The 22,475-nt window shown below is 39.7% G+C and overlaps 1 protein-coding gene and 1 long non-coding RNA gene across 3 annotated transcripts in view; one reads left to right on the top strand and one right to left on the bottom strand.

The window, feature by feature from the left end:
* The window catches only part of LOC117512698, a 589,105-nt gene that overhangs the window by 509,336 nt on the left and 57,294 nt on the right, over positions 1–22,475 (bottom strand). The window lies entirely within an intron of this gene.
* Positions 1–22,475, top strand: part of dlgap4a (discs, large (Drosophila) homolog-associated protein 4a) — a 342,556-nt gene that overhangs the window by 304,598 nt on the left and 15,483 nt on the right. The window lies entirely within an intron of this gene.

The following is a 22,475-nucleotide window of genomic DNA, read 5'->3' on the forward strand; positions in this document are numbered from 1 at the left end:
GATAAATCCTACTAAATATGACCATTTTGTTTTTAAATTCAGTATTAAACAATCTCCCTTTCTCTTACTTTGTCCACACATACCATATTGTGCATTTACGTATGTATGGCCCTGTCACAGCTTGACTATTCAGCTTATGTATGCAGGTGTATTAAAAATTTGGTGAATACGCTGGAGTACATCTAATAATTTATAGTTAAGTTTTGTGCAAGTTATGAGCAGGCTGAATGAAGCACACTGGTATATGTTGTAGTACGGCGAACGTTTGTGCATGTACAATATTTTTGATGCATGTCAGCGTATGGCTCATACGTCCCACATATGTGGGCCATAAGTTGTAGGTAAGTTATGCAATTGTTGACACACATTACTTGTAAGATACTCATAAGTCAAAATACATTGAGATAATGTCTAGTGTACCCAAAACCTATTTCTAACCAATGAGTAACTTGCTTTGAACCTATGTGTAACTTATATCGAACTTATCTCCAACGTATATTGACGTATGTAGCTGTATCTGCCGTGACCACAGAACTTGCTGAACGTGTCAGCTACCATATAGTGGCGTATTAGCAGCATTTTTGATACGATGGCATATGCTGGCTAAATCATCATGGTGTGACAACTACATAACTTATTTGGTGTAGCCAGAGTATTTGCCCAATTTTTCATAAGTACAAGCCAAATTCGGACAAGATGCTTTGCACGTGATCATCATAACATGCACTCTTCACACTAACTGTCAGAATGCTCGTAGCACGGGCCGGGGCGGAGGATTAGCAGCAATCTTCCATTCCAGCTTATTAATTAATCAAAAACCTAGACAGAACTTTAATTCATTTGAAAGCTTGACTCTTAGTCTTGTCCATCCAAATTGGAAGTCCCAAAAACCAGTTTTATTTGTTATTATCTATCGTCCACCTGGTCGTTACTGTGAGTTTCTCTGTGAATTTTCAGACCTTTTGTCTGACTTAGTGCTTAGCTCAGATAAGATAATTATAGTGGGCGATTTTAACATCCACACAGATGCTGAGAATGATAGCCTCAACACTGCATTTAATCTATTATTAGACTCTATTGGCTTTGCTCAAAAAGTAAATGAGTCCACCCACCACTTTAATCATATCTTAGATCTTGTTCTGACTTATGGTATGGAAATAGAAGACTTAACAGTATTCCCTGAAAACTCCCTTCTGTCTGATCATTTCTTAATAACATTTACATTTACTCTGATGGACTACCCAGCAGTGGGGAATAAGTTTCATTACACTAGAAGTCTTTCAGAAAGCGCTGTAACTAGGTTTAAGGATATGATTCCTTCTTTATGTTCTCTAATGCCATATACCAACACAGTGCAGAGTAGCTACCTAAACTCTGTAAGTGAGATAGAGTATCTCGTCAGTAGTTTTACATCCTCATTGAAGACAACTTTGGATGCTGTACCTCCTCTAAAAAAGAGATCTTTAAATCAGAAGTGCCTGACTCCGTGGTATAACTCACAAACTCGTAGCTTAAAGCAGATAACCCGTAAGTTGGAGAGGAAATGGCATCTCACTAATTTAGAAGATCTTCACTTAGCCTGGAAAAAGAGTCTGTTGCTCTATAAAAAAGCCCTCCGTAAAGCTAGGACATCTTTCTACTCATCACTAATTGAAGAAAATAAGAACAACCCCAGGTTTCTTTTCAGCACTGTAGCCAGGCTGACAAAGAGTCAGAGCTCTATTGAGCTGAGTATTCCATTAACTTTAACTAGTAATGACTTCATGACTTTCTTTGCTAACAAAATTTTAACTATTAGAGAAAAAATTACTCATAACCATCCCAAAGACGTATCGTTATCTTTGGCTGCTTTCAGTGATGCCGGTATTTGGTTAGACTCTTTCTCTCCGATTGTTCTGTCTGAGTTATTTTCATTAGTTACTTCATCCAAACCATCAACATGTTTATTAGACCCCATTCCTACCAGGCTGCTCAAGGAAGCCCTACCATTATTTAATGCTTCGATCTTAAATATGATCAATCTATCTTTGTTAGTTGGCTATGTACCACAGGCTTTTAAGGTGGCAGTAATTAAACCATTACTTAAAAAGCCATCACTTGACCCAGCTATCTTAGCTAATTATAGGCCAATCTCCAACCTTCCTTTTCTCTCAAAAATTCTTGAAAGGGTAGTTGTAAAACAGCTAACTGATCATCTGCAGAGGAATGGTCTATTTGAAGAGTTTCAGTCAGGTTTTAGAATTCATCATAGTACAGAAACAGCATTAGTGAAGGTTACAAATGATCTTCTTATGGCCTCGGACAGTGGACTCATCTCTGTGCTTGTTCTGTTAGACCTCAGTGCTGCTTTTGATACTGTTGACCATAAAATTTTATTACAGAGATTAGAGCATGCCATAGGTATTAAAGGCACTGCGCTGCGGTGGTTTGAATCATATTTGTCTAATAGATTACAATTTGTTCATGTAAATGGGGAATCTTCTTCACAGACTAAAGTTAATTATGGAGTTCCACAAGGTTCTGTGCTAGGACCAATTTTATTCACTTTATACATGCTTCCCTTAGGCAGTATTATTAGACGGTATTGCTTACATTTTCATTGTTACGCAGATAATACCCAGCTTTATCTATCCATGAAGCCAGAGGACACACACCAATTAGCTAAACTGCAGGATTGTCTTACAGACATAAAGACATGGATGACCTCTAATTTCCTGCTTTTAAACTCAGATAAAACTGAAGTTATTGTACTTGGCCCCACAAATCTTAGAAACATGGTGTCTAACCAGATCCTTACTGTGGATGGCATTACCCTGACCTCTAGTAATACTGTGAGAAATCTTGGAGTCATTTTTGATCAGGATATGTCATTCAAAGCGCATATTAAACAAATATGTAGGACTGCTTTTTTGCATTTACGCAATATCTCTAAAATCAGAAAGGTCTTGTCTCAGAGTGATGCTGAAAAACTAATTCATGCATTTATTTCCTCTAGGCTGGACTATTGTAATTCATTATTATCAGGTTGTCCTAAAAGTTCCCTAAAAAGCCTTCAGTTAATTCAAAATGCTGCAGCTAGAGTACTGACGGGGACTAGAAGGAGAGAGCATATCTCACCCATATTGGCCTCTCTTCATTGGCTTCCTGTTAATTCTAGAATAGAATTTAAAATTCTTCTTCTTACTTATAAGGTTTTGAATAATCAGGTCCCATCTTATCTTAGGGACCTCGTAGTACCATATCACCCCAATAGAGCGCTTCGCTCTCAGACTGCAGGCTTACTTGTAGTTCCTAGGGTTTGTAAGAGTAGAATGGGAGGCAGAGCCTTCAGCTTTCAGGCTCCTCTCCTGTGGAACCAGCTCCCAATTCAGATCAGGGAGACAGACACCCTCTCTACTTTTAAGATTAGGCTTAAAACTTTCCTTTTTGCTAAAGCTTATAGTTAGGGCTGGATCAGGTGACCCTGAACCATCCCTTAGTTATGCTGCTATAGACGTAGACTGCTGGGGGGTTCCCATGATGCACTGTTTCTTTCTCTTTTTGCTCTGTATGCACCACTCTGCATTTAATCATTAGTGATCGATCTCTGCTCCCCTCCACAGCATGTCTTTTTCCTGGTTCTCTCCCTCAACCCCAACCAGTCCCAGCAGAAGACTGCCCCTCCCTGAGCCTGGTTCTGCTGGAGGTTTCTTCCTGTTAAAAGGGAGTTTTTCCTTCCCACTGTAGCCAAGTGCTTGCTCACAGGGGGTCATTTTGACCGTTGGGGTTTTACATAATTATTGTATGGCCTTGCCTTACAATATAAAGCGCCTTGGGGCAACTGTTTGTTGTGATTTGGCGCTATATAAAAAAAAAATTGATTGATTGATTGATTGACTCTTAGGCGCCACAGTCTTTGTCCTGGTGCTTAAGTTCTGTGTCCATGTACGCTGGCTAAATTGTCAAGGTGTGACAGGCCCTTTAGAATGTGATGTGATGCTTTCTGTATGTCATGTGACCTGTAATACGTATATGTTATTTCTTGCAATAATCAGATGTTAAAATTGGAAACATTCAGGGTTTTTTCATTGAATTTATCCTGTATGTTTAATTACTGAGCACAGTTCTTTGTTAAAAAAAATGATCCGGTTCTATTGTACTAAAAGTGATTATTTTTTGCTTTTGCAGTTTAACAGTATTAATACATAGTCATTGTGTGTACTTTGTGATATTATTTTATCTTAATCACTTGTGGCACCTGTATTTCTTTTGAATTGCCATATTTTGCCTTCAGCATTTTGTTGTGCATCTGGAGGACCACAGTATTTTTGCTCTTTTTTGTGGTATCCTCGGCAGTTGCGTATATGTGTTTTTGTTTCCAGTTCAATTCAAAACTTTAAAACGTGGATCTGCTGTTGTGACCCCGATCAAAAAAGGGGGAGCAGGGGAGGGGGGAAAGCCAAAATAAAAAGCTAAAGTTTGACAAGACGTCTTGGTTGTTACATGGATTGTGACATTTGTGATACATTAATACGTGTAGCTCCTTTGAAGTGTCCTTTCGGTTCCCGCGACGTGAAAAATAAAATGAAACGCACGTATAAAGTGGATGTCAAGGTTCAACCAATCACATTGGATATTGATGAGCTCGAGGCCACAACTGACCAATCGTGTGCAGAAAGCCCTCGCGGAGAAAAGGTGGAATCCAATCGTCGTCATTAAGGGCGTGTCTAACAAATCTTTTCTTCCAGGCGTCTGCTTGTGTTAGGAGGATTATTGCTGTCCGCCTCTGGTTTATGAATGAACACAAAATAAGGATTGTCGAGTTGTCTACGACAAAGTAAGATTATAAATAGTTTTCCCCCCGGCTGACCGTTTGTGTTTTGGGTTACTGGTATTGTCGGTGCGTTTAGACCAGTCAGATACCATTGGTTAATGTTAACGGTATGGCAGATTAGTTTAGCTAACGTGGATGTAGAAAGGCTGCGGGATGTTTAGCCCGGCGGTTAGCAAGCAAGCGAGGCAGGTCTGCAGCGGAGAAACAAAAGATGCCGCTATTTAGGTTACTTTTAAATGTCTTTTGTAGTAGAAAAGCATACAGGTTAGCAGTGCTAGCTAAGCTAAGTCCGTGTGGGTGGACAACTCTATAGCCGGCTAGTACAGCTAACCGTTACTATCCATTTCAGCACATAGCTTTAGCTATTTAGCCGGCTAGCACTCTTAGCGTGGTTGGATTTGAACGTGATCACTTTGGTCTCAAATGGGAAGGGTTTCGTCTTGAAAAGCCATATTAAAGTCATGTTTCAGACATACAGCACTTGACCGATGTGCTAAAATGTGAGCACTGTGAGGAATCACTTTATTTTTACTTGTCAGAGGCTTAAAATCTTAAATTGAACTTCTTTTTTTTTCCCTTAAAAGTTGAATTCATTTATATGAACACTGTGCATGTTATCTAAATAATGAAGTGAGTGAATCGGTAAAAGTGAATCTTTTTACTTGTCCAGGCTCAACATGTGAGCTCACATACACGAAGGAAGCTATGAATCACGTTTATCTGAACATCATGTATTCGCAAAGGAGACAATTCAGTTTTCTGTGGATGATTACGGATTATTATACTCGAGTAGGTCAAAGTTAACGTTGCCACAACTGCAGTTGCTGTTTTACCGCATAGTCACATGCACTGTTTGTTCAGCAGCTTTCCACCATGTGTTAAGACCTGAGGACATATCAATAATTTATTAGATTCCTGCCTGCCTACTTTTCATTTCAGCAGTTAGGCTACCCTCACTGATAGAAAAAGATAGTAATACTAGCACATTATCTTCTATGCTTGTAGGTATTCCCAGTAACAAAGCTTTTTTCATTATCTCTTTGTCATGTCTGCCATAGTTTTATATTTTCACTGAGATGCTGGGATTGGTTTTATTTTGTGTTCTAAAGTTTGAAATTCTCTGGATGCTTTTACTCTCTAGCTCAGGGGTGCCCAACCTTTTTTGAACAGAGATCTAATTTTAAAGATAATGTATCAAGATCTACCAAGCCATATCAAACACCATAGTGTAGCCACAATATATTGTGCACCAATATAACAACACAATTTTCTGGCAGGTTTTAACAATAATAATGCATCATTGAAGTAAATGTGCATGGTGGAAAAGAATATGCACAAGTAGGCCTAGGGCTGGCCTGAAGTTGGAAAAGTTGTTCCCTACCTTAGTGGGGCTTCTGGCACCGAGAGAAGGGAGCTAGTCTCTTAGTCCAGACAGTATGAGCTGAGAGCCAGCTGTAACCAGGCACTCATGCACTCTGTTTCTGCATTAGATTCCAGATTTGGACATTCATGTCAGGTGTTGCTCTGGATTTGAGCAATGTCATTTTTCAGTATGAGGATCCTATGGGGTTAAAATTGTCTCATTAATATTTGTAAATGCACACATTTTATAAAAAAAAAAAAATACATTTGTAAAACTGGAAATTGTATTTGTGAATTGAGTTTCAGTGTTTGTGGATCACTAATTACACGCATTCATCGATTCCCTCTGACATTCTTTTCACGAAATCCACACAGATCCACAAACAAATAATTACTGATTCGCAAATACACACTCGCGCACACTGGATATCCACTAGATGGCAGTGTGGTTCCATTCATTACACAGCCATCTATTTAGATCTCTCAGCCATTTGACTCATTTTGACTTCCGATATGAGCTGGACGGACATGGACGGACAAGGAGAGCAGTCACCATCATCTAATGTAAGTACAAACAACTTTTATTGTCCTAACTTAAGATAAGACTCGCTTGATTATGTATCAACTAGCGTGGACCTTGGAGGGAAAATTGACTTTATCGCGATTCGTCAAGAAGGAACACAATCAAGCGACAAAAGTTGTTTGTACTTACATTAGATGATGGCGAATGCTCTCCTTGTCTGTCCATGTCTGTCCAGCTCATATCAGAAGTTAAAATGAGTCAAATGGCTGAGAGATCTAAATAGATGGCTGTGTAATGAATGGAACCACACTGCCATCTAGTGGATATCCAGTGTGCATGAGTGTGTATTTGCGAATCAGTAGGCATTTGTTGGTGGATTTGTGTGGATTTCACGAAAAGAATGTCAGAGGGAATCGATGAATGTGTGTAATTCGTGATCCACAAATGCTGAAACTCAATTCACAAATACAATTTCCAGTTTTACATTTTTTTTTTTTTTTTTTTTTAACAAATGAAGTTTTATATTTGCAAATACATTATTTGCAAAGACCAATTTACAAGTTACAAATATGAAATTTGCATTTGTGGATATCTGAACACATTTGCAAATCAATGATTATTTGTAGATCACCCTGTGTGCATTTACAAATATTAATGAGACAATTTTAACCCCATAGGATCCAGGTTGAAGAGTGATGCCACTTTGGACGATATACAGTCCACATCTGTATTTTCCTCAAATGGAAAACAGAGAAAACTGATAACAGGCTCTTTGGATGCAAAGTCAGTAAAGCACCTGCCAAATTCTGACAAGATACTTTGCACGTGATCATGATAACATGCACTTTTAGGCACCACAGTCTTTGTCCTGGTGCTTAAGTTCTGTGTTCATGTGTGAAAAGTTCTGCAGGTCACACTGTTGCAACCTGCTTGATAGCACATGCAATTTGCTTTTAAACTTGCTTTCAAATTCAAAAGCTGTATAGTTTCAGAAATTCTTTAATTTCAGGCAGAAGACTGTTCCAGAAATTTACCTTTGCTGAACCACCTACCGTCTGTGTGCAGCAGATGTGTGTCCTCCAACTGCAAACAGAATAAATGTGTCCTCAGACTCCTGGCCCAAACAGAACACTGCAGTCTTGTTCACCACATTCATCACTCTTCATATTTATGGACCCCGGTGCTGTTCGCCGACTTTTCGGGCAAGCAGAGGGGATTTAGCCGGGTTAGCATTAGAAGTTAGCATCGTGTTTCTTGTGAATTGTCTGAAATGCCACTCCAAATTCCCTTTCTTCAGTAAAACATTTACATTGCAGATAAGACAGATGGATTTGCCATTCGAATAAATAAAAAAATAATCCAGGATGAAAATGATAATTTTTCATTTCTTACCTACCATAGAAGAACAGCTCTTCTTCTCTGGCGTTTAACGGCAGCCAGCATCCTTGTTGGTGTATTGCTGCCACCTGCTGCATTAGTCTGTTATAGCAGCACTAAATCCTCTAGAGTCCAGTGACAGATATTTCTTATTTATTTATTTATTTTATGTGATTGAGTGGAACTCAGTCGATCGCGATCGACTGGTTGGGCACGCCAGCTCTAGCTCTTTCTGTGTGTGTGTGTGTGTGTGTGTGTGTGTGTGTGTGTGTGTGTGTGTGTGTGTGTGTGTGTGTGTGTGTGTGTGTGTGTGTATATATATACAAAATTGGTAGATCGGACTGAAAATGAATAAGTAAAAGCTGAGTATCTCGATTCTTTTATCCACAAATACGGTTGCCATTTTCCTGCCCCTCTACAGTGTATTGCAGTATTATGGTACCATCATATGTACCATATTGTTGGGTGTGGTGCACCTACTTTCTCATCCAGCACCACTCTACCTTCAACTTAAATGGTAAATGGACTGCATTTATATAGCCCTTTTCCATCTGCATCAGACGTTCAAAGCGCTTTACAACATAATACCTCACATTCACCCCGATGTCAGGCTGCCAACATCCAAGGCACCCACTACTCACCGGAAGCAACTAGGGGATTAAGGACTAGGTATCATTAACAAATGATTACATCCACCGATATTAGTAGTCATTTTGCTTAACGATTCCCTTATCGGTCCTTCAGAGCAGCTGTTGTTTTGGAAGGTGTTTGTTGGGAAAATGATTATTCCTCTATGTTGATTACAGACCCTGCAGCGGGTCTGTAATCAACCGTTTCTGCAACGTCACTCCAGTTTGAACCACTAACCAATGAAGCAATGCTTCGATCCGCTGGCTCATTGGTTCTTTGATTTGCTGCTCTTCAGAAGCGGAAAGTCTGCTTCTTAACCCCTGTCAAAGCCATTAAAATGTGTTAATCGTGAGTCACTTTTGTGTGGATTAAAGTCACTAACTGGGACTCTTGTTGCAGTCAAGAAACAAGAGTTGTCCTCCGTTCCGTTGGCACAGCTCCAAACGCTGCGCAGTTCTCTGCCAAGACACTCCGGTCAGAAATAATAACTTCAAAATGAATTGCCGCTGTAAATAAAATGACACCTCTTTCCAAATGCTGTAATACAGACAATAAACTACAATCGACTAAAATGTTTTTTCCTCCCAAAATGAGACGTCCTCCTGACAGTTAAATGTGGTCTATTAAACATTAGGTCTCTCTCTTCTAAGTCCCTGTTAGTAAATGATATAATAATTGATCAACATATTGATTTATTCTGCCTCACAGAAACCTGGTTACAGCAGGATGAATATGTTAGTTTAAATGAGTCAACACCCCCGAGTCACACTAACTGCCAGAACGCTCGTAGCACGGGCCGAGGCGGAGGATTAGCAGCAATCTTCCATTCCAGCTTATTAATTAATCAAAAACCCAGACAGAGCTTTAATTCATTTGAAAGCTTGACTCTTAGTCTTGTCCATCCAAATTGGAAGTCCCAAAAACCAGTTTTATTTGTTGTTATCTATCGTCCTCCTGGTCGTTACTGTGAGTTTCTCTGTGAATTTTCAGAACTTTTGTCTGACTTAGTGCTTAGCTCAGATAAGATAATTATAGTGGGCGATTTTAACATCCACACAGATGCTGAGAATGACAGCCTCAACACTGCATTTAATTTATTATTAGACTCAATTGACTTTGCTCAAAATGTAAATGAGTCCACCCACCACTTTAATCATATCTTAGATCTTGTTCTGACTTATGGTATGGAAATAGAAGACTTAACAGTATTCCCTGAAAACTCCCTTCTGTCTGATCATTTCTTAATAACATTTACATTTACTCTGATGGACTACCCAGCAGTGGGGAATAAGTTTCATTACACTAGAAGTCTTTCAGAAAGCGCTGTAACTAGGTTTAAGGATATGTTTCCTTCTTTATGTTCCCTAATGCCATATACCAACACAGTGCAGAGTAGCTACCTAAACTCTGTAAGTGAGATAGAGTATCTCGTCAATAGTTTTACATCCTCATTGAAGACAACTTTGGATGCTGTAGCTCCTCTGAAAAAGAGAGCTTTAAATCAGAAGTGCCTGACTCCGTGGTATAACTCACAAACTCGCAGCTTAAAGCAGATAACCCGTAAATTGGAGAGGAAATGGCGTCTCACTAATTTAGAAGATCTTCACTTAGCCTGGAAAAAGAGTCTGTTGCTCTATTAAAAAAAGCCCTCCGTAAAGCTAGGACATCTTACTACTCATCACTAATTGAAGAAAATAAGAACAACCCCAGGTTTCTTTTCAGCACTGTAGCCAGGCTGACAAAGTGTCAGAGCTCTATTGAGCAGAGTATTCCTTTAACTTTAACTAGTAATGACTTCATGACTTTCTTTGCTAATAAAATTTTAACTATTAGAGAAAAAATTACTCATAACCATCCCAAAGACGTATCGTTATCTTTGGCTGCTTTCAGTGATGCCGATATTTGGTTAGACTCTTTCTCTCAGATTGTTCTGTCTGAGTTATTTTCATTAGTTACTTCATCCAAACCATCAACATGTCTATTAGACCCCATTCCTACCAGGCTGCTCAAGGAAGCCCTACCATTATTTAATGCTTTGATCTTAAATATGATCAATCTATCTTTATTAGTTGGCTATGTACCACAGGCTTTTAAGGTGGCAGTAATTAAACCATTACTTAAAAAGCCATCACTTGACCCAGCTATCTTAGCTAATTATAGGCCAATCTCCAACCTTCCTTTTCTCTCAAAAATTCTTGAAAGGGTAGTTGTAAAACAGCTAACTGATCATCTGCAGAGGAATGGTCTATTTGAAGAGTTTCAGTCAGGTTTTAGAATTCATCATAGTACAGAAACAGCATTAGTGAAGGTTACAAATGATCTTCTTATGGCCTCAGACAGTGGACTCATCTCTGTGCTTGTTCTGTTAGACCTCTGTGCTGCTTTTGATAGTGTTGACCATAAAAGTTTATTACAGAGAATAGAGCATGCCATAGGTATTAAAGGCACTGCGCTGCGGTGGTTTGAATCATATTTATCTAATAGATTACAATTTGTTCATGTAAATGGGGACTCTTCTTCACAGACTAAGGTTAATTATGGAGTTCCACAAAGTTCTGTGCTAGGACCAATTTTATTCACTTTATACATGCTTCCCTTAGGCAGTATTATTAGACGGTATTGCTTAAATTTTCATTGTTACGCAGATGATACCCAGCTTTATCTATCCAGAGGACACACACCAATTAGCTAAACTGCAGGATTGTCTTACAGACATAAGGACATGGATGACCTCTAATTTCCTGCTTTTAAACTCAGATAAAACTGAAGTTATTGTACTTGGCCCCACAAATCTTAGAAACATGGTGTCTAACCAGATCCTTACTCTGGATGGCATTACCCTGACCTCTAGTAATACTGTGAGAAATCTTGGAGTCATTTTTGATCAGGATATGTCATTCAAAGCGCATATTAAACAAATATGTAAGACTGCCTTTTTGCATTTACGCAATATCTCTAAAATTAGAAAGGTCTTGTCTCAGAGTGATGCTGAAAAACTAATTCATGCATTTATTTCCTCTAGGCTGGACTATTGTAATTCATTATTATCAGGTTGTCCTAAAAGTTCCCTGAAAAGCCTTCAGTTAATTCAAAATGCTGCAGCTAGAGTACTGACGGGGACTAGAAGGAGAGAGCATATCTCACCCATATTGGCCTCTCTTCATTGGCTTCCTGTTAAATCTAGAATAGAATTTAAAATTCTTCTTCTTACTTATAAGGTTTTGAATAATCAGGTCCCTTCTTATCTTAGGGACCTCATAGTACCATATCACCCCAATAGAGCGCTTCACTCTCAGACTGCAGGCTTACTTGTAGTTCCTAGGGTTTGTAATAGTAGAATGGGAGGCAGAGCCTTCAGCTTTCAGGCTCCTCTCCTGTGGAACCAGCTCCCAATTCGGATCAGGGAGACAGACACCCTCTCTACTTTTAAGATTAGGCTTAAAACTTTCCTTTTTGCTAAAGCTTATAGTTAGGGCTGGATCAGGTGACCCTGAACCATCCCTTAGTTATGCTGCTATAGACTTAGACTGCTGGGGGGTTCCTATTATGCACTGAGTGTTTCTTTCTCTTTTTGCTCTGTATGCACCACTCTGCATTTAATCATTAGTGACTGATCTCTGCTGCCCTCCACAGCATGTCTTTTTCCTGGTTCTCTCCCTCAGCCCCAACCAGTCCCAGCAGAAGACTGCCCCTCCCTGAGCCTGGTTCTGCTGGAGGTTTCTTCCTGTTAAAAGAGAGTTTTTCCTTCCCACTGTCGCCAAGTGCTTGCTCACAGGGGGTCGTTTTGACCATTGGGGTTTTTACGTAATTATTGTATGGCCTTGCCTTACAATATAAAGCGCCTTGGGGCAACTGTTTGTTGTGATTTGGCGCTATATAAATAAAATTGATTGATTGATTGAGGTGCAGCACAGCCAGCTGCAAGAGCTCAGCTCAGATGTAAGACAGTCATGCCAATAATGTCTGAAAGGAAATGCTTTCGACAGTAACTACAGATTTTATTTCTATTTATGTCCAGAGTTTAAGGATCCAGTCACCAGTTTCATATTTATTTACTTTAAGACTCAGTAAAATGTTGACATAGAAAACCTGTAAAGTCTACTTTTAGTACATAGGAAATTCACAAGAGATATTGATAAGGGAATCGATAATGGTATAGATATCAATAAAATCTTATCAATACCCATCCCTATTAAGGACCTTGTCCAAGGGCCCTTAGTGATTTTTCTGGTCAGGCTGGGATTTGAATCGAGGATCCTCTGGTTTCAAGCCCAACGCTTAACCCAGGGGTGCCCAAGTTCGGTCCTCGAGATCTACCTTCCTAACACTCATAGTTGTCTCCCTGTTCCAACACACCTGAATCCAATGAAAGGCTCATTAAAAGCCTGCTAACGAGTCCCCAAATTTCACGTCACTAAGGTTCGAGGTAGTGTTATTGTACAAAATACAGTGAGAACGACTAGTCAGGTATGATGTCAACCACGCAGGGCACGCCCAGTAACCCCAAAATGATTCTCCAGCATATCAAATACAATATGATGATCCACGGTATCAAACGCAGCACTGGGATCCAACAGCACCAGAACTGTAGTGGTGTCCGAATCCATTGTAAGCAGAAGATCATTCACCACTTTAGTGAGAGCCGTCTCTGTGGAATGATATTTTCTAAAAGTAGACTGCAGTGGCTCAGAAAGATTATTCTCAGTAAGGTGGTCCATGAGCTGCCGTGAAACCACTTTTTCCATAATTTTAGAGAACGGTTGCATTTTCTTTCCTTCTTATGAGTTAGCTAATGTGTCTGTAAAGTTATGTTTATTATAGATGTAACATCTTGTCATAATTGTTCGGATGTCCTGTGTGCAGTAACTGTTTTTGAATAGGTTGCGCAATGATCATGACAAGTTCATGCAAGTGGCATGAAATTAACACGTGACACAAATTTGGACCATTTAAAAATTTTGTTTGCACACTGGCACGTGGCCGCACATAGTTCATGCACAATGCGTTTACTCACTGGCATGCCAGATTGTGTGCCAGTGTGTGGATCAAATTCGTGCAAGTGTCAAGGTACCTTTACACTCATTTTCTTCAGAGGGGTGGCATAGACTTCTCTTGGCTCATAGCCCTCTGACCACAGTACATGAGCTCCAAACCAAAGATGAAAAGGACAATACAGACTGTTATCAACAAGTCTAAAGGGTCTGTCATGTGTCAAAGGTAATTTACACTTCAGTGATGGCAGCAATGGAATGGAAAAAAGTACATTGAGATTTTAGAGCAACATGTTGCCTTCAAGATGCTCTTTTCCAGGGATGTCTATGCACCCAACCCCCCACCCCCACCCCCAAACAAAAAAAGGCAGTGCAAAACCACTTTCTGCACACACTGCAAAGGCATGTCTGTGGAAGAGTGTACATGTACTGGATTGGCCTACCTGTAGTGGACGACAGGCCCAATACAGAACGTGTGGAGAATTTTTAAACAGAAAAGGTGACGATGTATACCCTGTACTATTGCATGTCTTAAGATGTGTTTGCAAGAAGAACTGGACAAAGTAACACCTGAAATGCTTCTTTGCTTGATATCCCCGATGCCAAAATGTCTTAAGTGTTGTGAAAAGGAATGGCAGCACTACAAACTGGTAAATGCTTTAATGTCCCTAACGTATTTAGAATGTGTATCATGGAAGTTGTCCATGGAAAACATGGAGTATCTTGTGTTCATACTGTCTGCAATGAAATAGAAATCAAAGTGTGTGTGTGTGTGTGTGCGCGCGCACGTGTATTTCTGATTTGGGGTTGTATATAAATAACTTGCGTTACTTGTTTAATCCATCACTGCTTTACACAAGGATGAAAGAAGTCCACACATTGTGCCCAGATTGACCTTCAAAACACCAAATGGCCATTTTGAAAAGGTAGTGTGGAACCAGCTCCAGCATTGTCATGGATATGTGATGTCACACACAAATTGCTTCCTTATGCTGCTTCAGGTGCATCTAGGGTTGAAAGGGTTACTCAAGTCACTTGAATAATTCCGTTACAAATTGTTTGAGGCAAATTCTTTGCCTTGAGGCTTCATTTAATTCCTCTCACCTGTAGAATTTACGCCATGCCTGTATGTGGTGCTATAATGCTCCCACAAAAAACTAAGACATGAAGCATGCACATAACAGGTGTAAGGAGCTAATCAATGTAACAGCAGAAGCTACAACTTTCCAAAGTGACACACTGAGTAAAATAAAGCCTTTTTCAGAGAAAGAGGGTCTGTACTAATCATCTAAAATAGACGTATTGCATATTTAAAGTGAATGCATTGTGTTCATGTATTTTTAAACACATGGCGTTGTTTTGGTCCACTGGCTGCTCTCCACCTTGCACATGAAGAGAGGACGTGCACTTTAAGTGAGTCAAGTTTAACTATTCAAAAAATGTCATATGCAGGTTTGATTAGAGTTTTCATTGACAGTCTGCACAGCAGATTTGTCAATACAGCTTTTGAGAAAAAGCTGGATTCCACATCCGTGTTTCACAGGCTGTTCTTGTTCACGTGCAGCCTATCTGCTGACTGAGGATTTCACTGACCGCCATTGCTTGTGATCCGGGAAGGGTCCAAAACTCGTAACGACATGAACGAAAAAAAAATACCCTGGAAAACAAAGGGGGAACATCCTAAATTTGAAAATCTGCATGATGGCATGGCACCATTGTACCATTACTTGGGGAGAGCCCTGGCACTATGGCTGTTTTTTTTTTTTTATACCGTAGAAGTACTTTTTATCTGATTTAATCTGTAGAATACTAAATTTCAAAAATATTCAATAGCTGCAGCTCTAGGTGTGTCTGCTTGTGCCGTCAGTCAGAAGACGAACAGTCATGTTCTCTTAGATTTTGTTGGTTTGGAGATGTCTAGGTGTAGCTTGTTTTGGGAAACAAATAAGAAACAATGAAATGGACTTAAATGATGCAAATTAAATACTTTGACTGGTAGTGTGACACGCACACCGAGAATCGAACACCCTTCTACATATTTGTGATCTAACTGCTATTGCACAGAGATACCTGCTCTGCGAGAAGATTAGTCATTCATCTCCATGGTATCTGTTCACAAGCTTTGTAGGTATTCCCGCTTTTGTATTGGCAACCACTGCCATTATATTGTCTTGATGTATTTAATGCTTATGCTTCAACTCTGAATATGAGAATGTGTGTGTATCATTGCATACCGGCAGCAACTACCATCACCACAATCTAAGAAAATGCATTAAATATTAAAGGAAGGTTTTTTTTTTTTTTTCCTTCAATTTTCCAAGAGTTTTTCTGACTTATGACCACCACCACCACCCCCCTTTCTTTTTGTGTGTGGTAACCTGGTACATTTTTGCACTCTTCTACCATCAATGTGATATTGCCTACAAAGCTTCATTGTAGAAGTAAGGTGTGTTCACTATCCAGTGACATGTTATTCAGGGTTTAGTCTACCAGTGTATTATCATGGACAGACTGTGAGTCATCCTGCACAGCATTATTCACGCTTCCTTTCAGTCTCATAGATGAGGTAATCTCTTTACTCTGTGACTAAAGCAGTTATTCAGGTTTGCCAAAAGATCTGAGTTATTTAACATGGCTTGACAGAACAGTAAAGCTGATTCCATTCCCTGTAGTCATAAACTTAGAGATGGCATGGATGAAAAATCTCCGCTTTTTGGTGGATTTCTGCTTTTTTGCCAGTTGCCTAGGTCATTTTTGAGATCAGTGCAAATTTGTTGAGGAAAAATGAGGCTGGATTCAGGTGGACCAGCAAATTTTGTCCATTATAATTTAAATCCATTTTATGTACAAAACTGACAAAATCCATTTTATGTACAAAATGTATAAAAGTCTTAGGGGGGGAAAAGCATAGACTTTATAGAGAAAAGATTCTGGGTAAATCGTTGCACCCTTCCTCCTGCTTGTGATGGAAAGTTGGTCAACAACCGTCTGTGCTCCTCATTGCTCGCCTGCTAGCTGGCTACAAACCGTAGAAGGGATTTCCTGAATGGAGGTGTGTCTCATTAGTCTGCGTCTCATTGGAGCACACTCTTTTCAGGATTACCCACCACCACCCCACCCACCCACAGCCAGCCAGCCAGCAAGATGTTTCAGCATACACCCAGATATTGGATCAGAAAATTCCATAGGTTGTATTGGACATTTCTAATCTGTGAATTACGTTGGTATCAGATCCCGGTACAGATATTGGTTCAACTCGGCCCCATCCATAGTTAAGAGCCAGAGTCTGGAAGGAGGTAACTATATGTGTAATGTGTTGTGAATCCAGCGTGCGATGTATACACAGTTTTGTATTATAGACTGTCTGCATTATTTTTTGGGTAGTTACCAGACTCTGATGTTGTGAAATTGGAGTCTGTCTCACGCTTGGTTTTTGTATTACGTATTAACGGTGTTCTTGCAAGCACCTTTGTGCTACGGGCTGTTAACGGCCAGCTGTATGTAGGTCGTCTTTGTTGTTTTTTGCGCCATATAGCAAAATGGCTAACAGGATTTTGAACCGTGAACATAACTTGTGACTTACAGAAATTGATTCTTTGAAATGTAATCCAAAAGTAATCAGACTACAAGTAATCCAAATGTATGTACATACATACATGTAATCCTACCCAACCTTGCTAACATCTAATTGATTAGTCATTCAATTGATTATAAAATAATTTAGTTGTAGCCCCAATCTGCAGCATATATTTTGCAAAAACAAATAAACTGCACAACAACATAAAGTCTGTATTGAAAGTGCTTTATTTTTATAAATGTTATATTGCACTGACTTTGGATTATTCTAGGCCAGGGGTCAGCAAGTAAATCTGGCCTCAGGCCAATTTTTTTCTCTCTCTGTTTCTCTTGTTCTTCTGCAGTTAAACAGTGGTAGAGCCCGACCAACATATCGGCCGGCCAATATTATCGGCTGATATAAACCCTTTTCAAAGTACTCACTATTGGCCGAAATTTTGCCGATAGAATGCCGATAATTTCTCATAAACAGAACAGTTACTGAAATAATGTTTGTGTCGGCAATGTAAAATGTCCTTGCACCGTTTGTCCAGTAGATGGAGCTCTGACTCCATTCAGCTGAGAGCTGCTTACACCCCTGCTTAAATGTGTTCATCAACGGCCCCCGTAGTTCACCGTCACACTGCACTGATTGGCTGACAAAAGCATACAAGTAAGTTCATAAGGATGTTGTTTGTAATAACTTTGCGATTACATTCACCCCACATTTCTCCCGTTTCAGTTTAACTCAGTTTATGTAGTAATGTGTCAAATGTGCTTCATTGCATCAGTCTTTTTTTATTAAGCCCACGTTGTGTAGACCTTATTTCTAGCATGAAAAACTTTCATTTACTGCTAAGAGGTTGAAACATTCAGATTCACTGGTCGTCCGGAAGGGTTCTGGGAATTACTGCCGTTCACCATTAATCCTCTGGGGCCGACACCGTCGTATACGATGGCTGGGACCAAGCTTTACTGAATTGTAAATAACTTTTTAATGATATGAGATAGAAACTTACTTTTTTTTTTTTTTTTTGCTGAAAAGCTAACTCCACAGACTTTCGATCCACCGTCTGCCATCTTGGTACTCCTCATAGAAGATGTGTGATGACGTGCGCAATGTGAGTGTCCAATCGGAATTGGTTCTTCATCACATGGTTTTCCAAAATCCAATCGTAGGGCAGATTTACCTTGCGTGATATGGCAAAGATCGTTTTCAGGAGTGATATATTACTAGTTGGCCCATTTGAATAGCCCCCTAACTGCTCCAGTTGCATTTTTGCATTTTTTTTGAACTTGAAAATTCTTCTCCGTTATAAAGTTAATCAATATGAGGACAAAGCTTCAGCTTTTAGCTCATACCTTTTTGTTAAAGGTCCACAAAAGAACATTTTATTAATTGAAAAAAATAAAATAATATTGGCTGATTCATTGGCTATTGGCAAGTCAGCCGATTTATCGATTATCTGCATTTTTTTTTTTCATCCAAATATCGTTATCGGCATTGGCCTCAAAAAATCCATATCAGTCGGGTTCTAAACAGTGGGCTAAAATACCATGTCTTTGTCAGGAGAAACTTTTTTTTTTTCCTCCCCCTCTCTTTATCTAAACTATCCAATTTTGTCCAAAAATGGCTAAGATATGTGTTGGATTAAAGAAAAGTAACTTGAATTTGCAATCATTGGGATCATTTTTCTGGTTATACAAATTTATAAATTTTTCATTTTATCATTTTCTGACAGACCAAAAAAAATCATTTAATCCTTAATCCCCAAATTGCTCCCAGTTTGCAGTTGAGCGCCTTGCATGGTAGCACCCTGACATGGGTGTATGAGTGTGTGCGTGTGGATGAACATGGGGCATCACTGTAAAGTGCTTTGACTATGAAAGCAAAATATAAATATAGTCCATTTGCTCCAGAGTTGCTCCCCTTTCATTGACCCCCTGTTAATTTGAGGGAAGATTGCAAAACTCATAGTAAACTTCTTATTGTCACCACTGAACAAGCAAAATACTCCATTAGAAGTGTCTGGTTGAATGGACAGTTTCCCTATGGACATAAACGTATTTACTTCAGTAAACTACGATAATACAATTGCAAACATGCTTACCTTAACATCTCAGCCACCAGCTGGTGTTTATGCTCAGTGAGTCATTACAAGTCTACTGCCAAGTAGACTTGTAATGCTACTACTGCTACGTCTACTGCTTGTTCTGTAGACCTAATAATAATGCAGTAGTTTTTAATCACCAGATTTTTCCATGAACTATGTAAATTGTGGCAACATGGTGCTGTTTTATGATCCAAAAGTGGTTGTACATTTTTGCGCACAGGGCTTCACTTGGTGCATTCAAAACACTATTTTAAGTAATGTTAAACTTTGTTGTACCCACTGCAATTATTCAGCAGTCCAAAACATTTTATCATTATCGGTGTATCGGAACAAACCTGCGTTCTACCGTCACCATCTAGACAGGGCTGTGTACCGGCACACTGACCACGGGGCTGCCACAAACGATTATTTTGATAATCGACTAGTCACCGTTTGTGATTAGTCGACTCATCGGCTCATATATTAATTGTATCTTACCGCACCAGCATGCAGCTGCTATTTGTCTTTGAATGTTGCTTTTATTATGGTTATTTATTTATTTTACTATGTCTTATTGTTGGCAGAGACAAAGACCTTCTCAAAGGTTGCATCATATTTCTTTTCCATCATTTAAGGGAGTTGATGGTCTAGTGGTTAAAGTGTTGGGCTTTTAACCAGAGGATCCTCTGTTCAAATCCCAGCCTGACCAGAAAATCACTAAAGCCCCTTTCACACCGGGGGTGCTCCTGGTTGCTCCCAGTTGCGCCGTGCGTCATTATGACGCCGCCGCGTGGAAGCAGCTCGGCGCTACAACAGCGCGAGGGGCGCAAAGGAGGAAGCAAGTCGGGCGCCGAAAAATTAAACCTGCTTAATTTTTTTGGCGTCCTGTGCTCGACGCAGAAAGGAAGTGGTTTCAGCTTAAGTCGGTGCAAAGAGGCGTAATTCGGGGCAAAGAGGCGTTACCCGGCGTGACTCGGAAGCCAATTTATGATTCCTGCTGTGTTCCATTGTTCCCGCAGTATAAATCACGCAGGATTGTTTTTATGCCGTGTACTTAATGCAGTAAAAACTACACGCTGAAAAAAAAAAAGACCACAGGAAAAAAAAATGGTGATTGCAGCTCAGCTCCTTCTCTGTGTGGAGTTGTCTGGTGAAGAGAGGCACTGTGAAACAGCTTCTTCTCTCACAAATGTGTTTAAATAAAATCCATAAAAGTCCTGCTCTCAGACTGATTGCCAGAAATATCCAGTAAAAAGTCCGGACATCTCTAGTCCACTCATGGACTTTCGTTCACGCACGCACACGTGAACAATTAAAAAAAAAAAAAAAAAAAAAAAAAGTCTGGCTGCAGGCATTAGTTCCTTGTTCTTTGCTCAAACTCTCACATCATTAAAAAAGGACATAAGACCTGAGACAGGACATGTCAACATCAAGTAGAACTCCAGACATCTCCACATTTGGTTACGGACGTTTGCTTGTGCGCGCGCATCTAGCGGTCAAAGGAGGAAAGATAAACTATAACAGAACGCAGCCCTGCAGCTCTGCACAAAAACAAATATAACGTAGAAGAGAAGTCAGAGTGCACAGTCTGTCTGCAGCCAAACTGTGCACTCTGACTTCTCTGTGCAGAGAACCTGCAGGCTGCGTTCTCACCTCCTCTCTGCCCCCTGCTGTGCGCACCTGACGCAGATATTCCTGTCTCGTCATGACACCACAGGAAGCACCTGGGAGCAGCCCCGGTGTGAAAGGGGCTTAAGGGCCCTTGGGTAAGGTCCTTAATCCCCTAGTTGCTCCCGGTATGTTGTGAGCGCCTTGTATGGCAGCACCCTGACATCGGGGTAAACGTGCGGCATTATTTGAAAAGAGCTTTGAGTGTCTGATGCAGATGGAAAAGTGCTATATAAGGGTGATTCTTTAACTACAGGCACTATTGGCCTTGTAAATGTAATTTCCACCACACCATTGCCTTACAATATAAAGCGCCTTGGGGCAACTGTTTGTTGTGATTTGGCGCTATATAAATGAAATTGATTTGATTAAAGTCACTAACTGGGACTCTTGTCTTGATGTAGTCAAGAAACGAGAATCGTCCTCCGTTCCGTTGGCACAGCTCCAAACGCTGCGCCGTTCTCTGCCGAGACAGCGTCCGCTCTGAATTAATAACTTCAAAAAGAATTGCCACTTTAATTAAAATGACCCCTCTTTCCAAACGTTGTAATATAGACAAACTACAGTCGACTAAAATGTTTTGTTCCCCTCCTCCCAAAATGAGATGTCCTGCATTCTTTATGAATTTCATCCTGACGTGCAGCGCAGCCAGCTGCAAGAGCTCAGCTCAGATGTATGGAAAGACATTCATGCCAATAATGTCTGAAAGGAAATGCTTTTGACAAACTACAGATTTTGTTTATTTCTATTTATGTCCAGAGATCAAGGATCCACCATGTAGAGTTTATTATGTGCAGAGTTTAAGGATCCAGTAACCAATATCATATTAATTTACTTTAAGACTTAATAAAATGTTGCTCAATTTCAATTCAATTAGGTTATAAAGCGCCAAATCACAACAAAAGCAGTCTCAAGGCGCCTCACACAGAACAGGTCAACATAAAAATTTTTAATAAATAAATAAAAATGTTAAAATTCAAATACATGATTAAAAATAGAAGTAAAAGAATAAAACAGATAAAAATAAAAAACTATTCATAAGAGATAATAAAATTAGGCTTTAAGTCTTGACTTAAAAATGTCCACGGACTCCGACTTGCTTCAGTCGCTGGAAGACCGTTCCCCAGAGCGAGAGCACGATTAAAAGAAAAACCTCTTTGACCCACTGACATAGAAAACCTGTAAAGCCTACTTTTAGTACACAAATTCACAAGAGGTATCGATAAGGGAATTGATAAGGAATCGGATCAATAAGCGGAATCGATAATGTATATCGATAAAATCTTATCGATACCTATTCCTAACTATGTTGATAGTCGCGTAATCATGGCACCCCTAACTGGCAACGCTACAACCAATAAATGGCGTATTAAAAATACATGACAAATGCTCTGTTGCAAATCAGATTCTGTTTCATTGAAAATGCTAGGCACAAAAGTATTTGGATCAAATAGACTTAGAAC

This window comes from Thalassophryne amazonica, chromosome 6 (genome assembly GCF_902500255.1).
Source record: "Thalassophryne amazonica chromosome 6, fThaAma1.1, whole genome shotgun sequence".
Classification (NCBI taxonomy): domain Eukaryota; kingdom Metazoa; phylum Chordata; class Actinopteri; order Batrachoidiformes; family Batrachoididae; genus Thalassophryne; species Thalassophryne amazonica.